This window comes from Eurytemora carolleeae, unplaced genomic scaffold, assembly GCF_000591075.1.
Source record: "Eurytemora carolleeae unplaced genomic scaffold, Eaff_2.0 scaffold2182, whole genome shotgun sequence".
In the NCBI taxonomy this organism is placed as follows: Eukaryota; Metazoa; Arthropoda; class Copepoda; order Calanoida; family Temoridae; genus Eurytemora; species Eurytemora carolleeae.
Window position 1 is genome coordinate 2323 of NW_019398069.1, and position 8226 is coordinate 10548.

An 8226-nucleotide genomic window follows, 5' to 3' on the forward strand; every position below is an offset into this window, starting at 1 on the left:
AACCCAAGCTATCCTACTCTAGTATCTAGTTAATAAAACCTACTCCTACTCCCACCAAACCCAAGCTATCCTACTCTAGTATCTAGTTAATAAAACCTACTCCTACTCCCACCAAACCCAAGGTATCCTACTCTAGTATCTAGTAAATGAAACCTACTTCTACTCCCACCCAACCCAAGGTATCCTACTCTAGTATCTAGTTCATGAAACCTACTCCTCCTTCTTCCAACCAACCTAAGGTATCCTACTCTAGTATTTAGTTAATGAAACTTATTTCTTCTCCCACCAAACCCAAGGTATCCTACTCTAGTATCTAGTTTATAAAACTTATTTCTACTCCCACCAAACCCAAGGTATACTACTCTAGTATCTAGTTAATGAAACCTACTCCTCCTTCTTCCAACCAACCCAAGGTATCCTACTCTAGTAGCTAGTTAATAAAACTTATTTCTTCTCCTACCAAACCCAAGGTATCCTACTCTAGTATCTAGTTAATAAAACTTATTTCTTCTCCCACCAAACCCAAGGTATCCTATTCTAGTATCTAGTTAATAAAACCTACTCCTCCTACTCCCACCCAACCCGAGGTATCCTACTCTAGTATTTAGACAATTACTCCTCCTACTCCCACCCAACCAAGGTGTCCTACTCTAGTATCTAGCTAATGAAACCTACTCCTCCTACTCCCACCCAACCCAAGCTATCCTACTCTAGTATCTAGTTAATGAAACCTACTCCTACTCCCACCCAACCAAGGTGTTCTACTCTAGTATCTAGTTAATGAAACCTACTCCTCCTACTCTCACCCAAACCAAGGTATCCTACTCTAGTATCTAGTTAATGAAACCTACTCCTACTCCCACCCAACCCAAGGTATCCTACTCTAGTATCTAGTAAATGAAACCTACTCCTCCGCTCCGCAGCTCTCCAAGTTTGACCCAGATCTTAAATATTTAACTGAAGACAATCGCAGGGAGGGAGAATATATATAATTTACACAGATATATAGATATATAGTTATATGCATATATTGGACAGTTGTAAATCCATATTAAGGGGTGCAGACGGGTGCAGACTGTAGATACAAAACGGGGGGGGGGGGGGGGAAAGGACCACTTCATCACCGACTATGCTATTTGGAAAAATAAGTTATTTCTGAGAGAAAATTAATGATTTGCAAAAACCTCCCTTGAAAAGAATTCAAAGCTTGAAATTTATAATGTGTAGAACATTGAGTTGCAAAGATATGGGATAAGAAAATCAGAGTTTGCGGCAAAGACTCAATTCCTTTAAGATATAAACATAATATTATTTTGAATATTTCTTCTAAACCCAAGTTCATGGAATACAACTATACAATGCTCTGTCGTAGGAGAAATTGGAAGGGGGTGTTTAGTCCTATACAGCCTGTAGCCTGTCCCAATTACTTTACAACCAACCCATGGTATAATGTACACACGCCGCAAATTTTCACATAACAATAATCTTCTCTGATCTTCTTAGACCCTATTTAATTTTCGTTGATCTTCTAAAATTCTATTTGATCTTCTCTGATCTTATTTGGTCTTCTCTGATCTTCTCTGATCTTCTTAGACCCTATTTAATTTTCGTTGATCTTCTAAAATTCTATTTGATCTTCTCTCTGATCTTCTCTGGTCTTCTCTGATCTTCTCTGATCTTCTCTGATCTTCTCTGATCTTCTCTGATCTTCTCTGATCTTCTCTGGTCTTCTCTGATCTTCTCTGATCTTCTCTGATCTTCTCTGATCTTCTCTGATCTTCTCTGATCTTCTCTGATAGTCTCTGATTTTCTCTGGTCCTTTCGTTTCTTCTCTGATCTGAAGAGAACCCTATTTCAGAACGCATATTGTGGAGTGAGGACGCACATTAAGGTCGCCCAGCAAGGACGCGTATCGAGGACGCACATTAAAATCTCATATTTAGGACGCACATTATAAGGTCAGACAGCGAGGACGCAATCAAGGACGCACATTAAGGTCGCATTTTGAGGACGCACATTAAGGTCTCACAGCGAGGACGCATTTTGAGGACGCAAATTAAAGTCGCACAGCGAGGACGCATTTTGAGTACAATCTGTTATGAAAAAGAAATGACCATTGAAAACCCATTTTTGAGTAAGCGCTATTAAGGACGCACACAAGTGTGACTTACATAAATACATACATTGTTACATATACATAGATTAGATACCCCACAATACATATATATATAGATTATATACCCCACATACATATATATATAGATTATATACCCTACATACATATACGCCCATCGCAGCTTTGTATTAGGATAGAAAGTATGAAAGATAGAAAATGATTATACAGGAAACTCCTAAAGTAAGATCTGTATGAACTGATAAGAAGTAGGAAACATATATACACAGGAACACCGAGACCAATTCTAATGTATTTCAAATATTATATTTCATCCTTGTCTCTCTATATAACACAATAATGTATTGGATCTTTTTTATTCTAACATTTCTCTCTAAACGTTTTCAAAGATAAATGCTAAAATGTAATAGAAACAATTTTGATACAACAAATCATCTGAGCTGGGAACTTTAGAACGGTGGATATCGAGATCAATGCTTGATCCTAACTCTTTTTCTTAATCTAATGACTAACCTAATCTTGTATATTTGTATCCTGAAGAGTGTATACAATTTAACCAATCAGAGTGGTGTATCAGAGCCGCGAAATTAAAAATTTTGCGAGCCATCTAAGATTACTGTACAGAAATGGGAGGGACTTTCTAATTTTGAAAACTGATTTTGGATTTTTCTGTACAATATCAAAAAAAGAGTGGATTAAGCAAGAAATTAAAAGCAGGCTGAATTGTTTATTACTGGTCGGAGTTTAAAATGTTCCTGAGAAAATATTGACTTTACCATTTTTAAAAATTTGCCAATTAAAAAATAAATCCGCGAAAATTTTTGTTTCTAGGAGTACAATATGTAATTATGACAGGTTTAAGTAAAGAGTTAAAGCTAATATTGTTAATAGGAAAAGGAGCGCAAAGAACCCTCGAAGCCTAGTTTAGTAGATGTCAGAGAAGGGGTCCATTTCCCTGGATTTTTTCCCTCCCCCGGTCCTTCTCCTCATTCTCATCCTGCTCCCCCTTCTTTTCCATTCCCATGCTTCGTCCCTCTGAACTTAATTCTACCCCTCTTCTCCTTCTTCTCAATTCTCCCCCCTCCCTGCAATTTTTTCTCTCCTTCCCTCCCTTCCCTCGACTCTCCCTTCTTCTTCCTATTTCTCTTAATTCTCTTTAGTGAGTTCTCCCCTTTCTACTAAGTATCCTACTCTAGTATCTAGTAAATGAAACCTACTCCTCCGCTCCGCAGCTCTCCAAGTTTGACCCAGATCTTAAATATTTAACTGAAGACAATCGAGGGCGCAACATTAAAACATTGGAGGGGATGCTTCATATCCGATTTAATTTTTGTAATAGATAAATTTAGTTATTTTGTTCACTTTTAGTGTTGTTGTAACGTGTATGGTATTGTAATGTACAGGACTAGGCTACTATTTTTCGTATAATAATAATAATAGTTTATAACCAATAAAGATTTAGCATATGTTTTTCTTTTAAAGCTGAATTTTTAGAATATAAAAATTCTATTTTTTTAGAGTGACACTTTTTAAATCTAACCAACCTTAAACCTTCCCTGGGGTCACAGTAATTACCTCCAACAAAAATTTGGCCCATTTGGCCGGTTTAGCCCTTTTTATGTTTTGTTTTTGTATAACAAACAAACAAGCCACCATGCTATATAAGCTTGACCCTGTTTGGCCCACAATGCCCCTCCCGTTAAATCCCCCGCCTCTGAAATTGTTTATATCTCCTGGGAGATATTATTTGTTAACTTGATAAATCTAAAGAATTGATTAGACTGTAAATTATTAAGAAGTCATCTTCACATTTACATATTTATTCAATCACAAAATATATTTATTATTTAATATTAAAACAGATGTACGTGTTTGCATTAAACTTTAACAACAGAAATTTATTTTTGTTATTTATTAATTTTTTCAAATTCCATATTTGTATACCTATCCTCCCTGTATTTCCTGCCTTTCCTCAGTGTATTTCCTGCGTATCCTCCTTATATTTCCTGCCTACCCTCCTTGTAATTCCTGCCTTTCCTCCTTGTAATTCCTGCCTATCCTCCTTGTATTTCCTGCCTATCTTTCTTGTATTTTCTGCCTATACTCCTTATATATCCTGCCTATCCTCCTTGTATTTCCTGCCTATCCTCCTTGTATTTACTGCCTATCCTCCTTGTATTTACTGCCTATCCTCCTTGTATTTACTGCCTATCCTCCTTGTATTTACTGCCTATCCTCCTTCTATTTCCAGTCTATACTCCTTGTATTTCCTGCCCATCCTCCTTGTATTTCCAGTCTATACTCCTTGTATTTCCTGCCCATCCTCCTTGTATTTCCAGTCTATACTCCTTGTATTTCCTGCCTATACTACTTGTATTTCCTGCCTATCCTCCTTTTATTAGACCAACTCCCCTTTAATTTCCTGCCAGTCAGTAAACTGTTAATTATCATTCATCCTGCCTACCTTTATCTTCTTGTGTTTCTTGCCTATCCGCTAGAAATTTCCTGTCCAGGATGCGGGATGGGCTGTGTGAGGTGCTAAAACCTGAGTGAATATATATTTACATTTTCAATTAGAACCTAGTGTTAAGTATACAATGAGTATACACTCACCACTCAACACTAATATTTATTCTTTAATAACATTTTATTATTTTCCAGAACTGTCTAACCTTCTATCTATCTATCTATCAAACTATCTACCTGCATCAAAGACTATCTATCTATCTATCCAACTATCTACTTGCATCAAAGACTATCCATTTATCTAGCCAACTATCTACATGCATCAAAGAATATCTATCTATCTATCAAACTATCTACTTGCATCAAAGACTATCTATCTATCTATCTATCCAACCATCTACCTGCATCAAAGACTATCTATTAATCTATGTATTTTGAATGTAGGGTGTAGGGATAATGTGCAGGGGTCAATATAATTCCCTTTTCAATCCCATTTGGGATTGACAAATTTGAAAGAAATGGGGGCAAATTCTTTAAATGGGGGCAAATTTTTTTATATGATAATTTAAAAAAAAATTGGGGGCATTTTTTTTAAAAATTGGGGGCATTTTTTTCAAATTGGGGGCAATGGGGGCAAATGTGTTAGTGGAATTTGAAAAAAAAATTTTAACTGGGGGCATTTTTTTTAAAAATTGGGGGCATTTTATTTAAAAATTGGGGGCAATGGGGCAAATGTGTGAGTGGAATTTGAAAAAAAAATTTTAACTGGGGGCATTTTTTTTAAAAATTGGGGGCATTTTATTTAAAAATTGGGGGCAATGGGGCAAATGTGTGAGTGGAATTTGAAAAAAAAATTTTAACTGGGGGCATTTTTTTTAAAAATTGGGGGCATTTTTTTTCAAATTGGGGGCAATGGGGCTAATGTGCTAGTGGAATTTGAAAAAAAAATTTTAACTGGGGGCATTTTTTTTAAAAATTGGGGGCAAAAAATTATTTTGGGATCGAGAAAATCAACTTTTTTGGGAATTATATTGACCCCTGCTTTATATATATATAAATATGTATCTTAAGTATTAAACTGTTTGAACAGTAAGCTGTAATCATTTTCTCACAATTTGACATATTCACCATAAATTATTTACTTTTCTTTATTATACTTTTTGTCGGCGTTTTATGTAAAAAACAGATATCCTAGTAAGTTTAAAGCTGGTTATAAACCAAGACGCAATATTTCAAATATTTCTATCGTATTGGTTAGTTCGGTTAGTCCATGCGTTGGTGTATATACATAAGTTCTAAATTAAGTAAATAAAATCTTGTTTTCTATTTTCAGTAATATGAGAGAATTTTAAATATTGAAATTATGAAATAATAGAGTTTTATTTTTTTTATCAAATTAATTATAACTTTGTGAAAAGTTTTCGTAATCTCAGCTTTTCAAGAAAGTTATAAATATAAGTAACCTTGAATTATAAAACTTTAAGGGGCTAGTAGTAGGAACAGTTTCAATTTACTTGTAGTTGACATGATTATCATGTAGTTGATATGATTATCATGTAGTTGATATGATTATCATGTAGTTGATATGATAAGTTGACATGATTATCATGTAGTTGACATGATTATCATGTAGTTGACTTGATTATCATGCAGTTGACATGATTATTATGTTGTTGACATTATTATCATGTAGTCGACATGATTATCATGTAGTTGACATGAATATCATGTAGTTGACATGATTATCATGTAGTTGACATGATTATCACGTAACTGACATGATTATCATGTAGTTGACATGATTATCATGTAGTTGACATGATTATCATGTAGTTGACATTATTATCATGTAGTTGACATGATTATCTGACATGAATATCATGTAGTTGACATGATTATCATGTAGTTGACATGATTATCATTTGAAATACATAATAGCAAGACAAGTAATAGCATTGCCTTTGAACCTGTTAGCAATTATGAATAATTTACAAATACAAAAAAAACCTTTATGGAATTGTTTTTTAGAAATGAAAAAAAAACTTGCATTTCTTGTTAAATTAAAAACTCAATCGATGCTTGTAATTTAGAATAAAAATAATATAATCAGGGTTCAGTCATGTATTTGTTGTCTATTCTGAACCAATGGAAATTGCATGGCTGTATCATCTATCTTTCTCTCTAGCTCATTATCCAATTAGAGATAAATCCTTATATCGGCGCCATAACAGTAAATGGAAATATTTCGTTCTACTGAAACTATAGTGATAGAAAGATAGATGTTACTGCCAAACTATTTCTATTGGTTCAGAATTGACATCAACACATGACTGAAGCCTGATTGGATCGGGCGCTAATGGACTCTGCATACAGGAGTGTGGCACAAATTCCAAAGAAACATGTTCCTTAGCCGTAGGGATAAATTTCGGAGAAACACGTTTTGCGTAGTTCCTAGGGAAAAATTCCAGAGAAACGTATTCCGTAGTCAGCAAGTTTGCAAGTTTGCAATAAGGCCCATTTTAGGAATGGTGTATGTACAAAATCTAATGAAAGTTAAACATAATTAAGAGTTAGTCAGACTTTAAGTAAACACTAACCCACAGCACTGACAGGGCAAATTGTACAATTCTTATATGACAGTGGTATTTTTAGCAAGTTTTAAATTAATTTTGATTAAGAATGTCACTTCAAACTTTTAATATTAATTTTCAGACTATAGCAAGAAAGACGATTAAAATTCATGAAAGTTCAAAGGAACATGTGGGATTAAAATTCGTCAACACTCCCCCCTCCCCGAAAAATTAAATTAAAACGTTGAGCCCGATGTGACACTCAATCCACACTGACGTCTCCTCTCCCCCCAAAACCCCCTTTATTTCCTTATTGTGATAATGAAATAATCTGCAAAAAAATGCAAGTTTGTAAAAATGAAAATAATTATGCGAAACGCAAAATGCAAATATAGCAAAAGGACAAATTACACAAAATTTGACAATTATACATTTTTGAAAAGCTCAATTTCAAATATAATAAAAGTATTTGCTAAATTTTCAAACCCTTTATTTAAATATAAAATATTGAAATACAATGATTGAAATTAGGTATAAATATAGATTTAGTCGAGTGAAGATTGAAATGTGTCCATGATTGTTTAGACTGTTTGTGTCCCATGTTTAATATAGTGTATGTTTCCTAGACAGTATGTTTCCCTATTTTATATGTTTCTCTTGTTTCCTAGATTGCATGTTTCCCTCTTTTATATTTTTCTCTTGTTTCCTAGACTGTATGTTACTTTTGTTTCCTATACTGTATGTGTCCATTCTGTATGTTTCCCTTGTTTCATATACTGTATGTGTTCATTCTGTATGTTTCCCTTGTTTCCTAAACTGTATGTGTCCATTCTATATGTTTCCCTTGTTCCCTATACTGTATGTGTCCATTCTGTATGTTTCCTTTGTTTCCTATACTGTATGTGTCCATTCGGTATGTTTCCCTTGTTTCCTATACTGTATGTGTCCATTCTGTATGTTTCCCTTGACATGAATATCATGTAGTTGACATGATTATCATGTAGTTGACATGATTATCATGTAGTTGACATGATTATCATGTAGTTGACATGATTA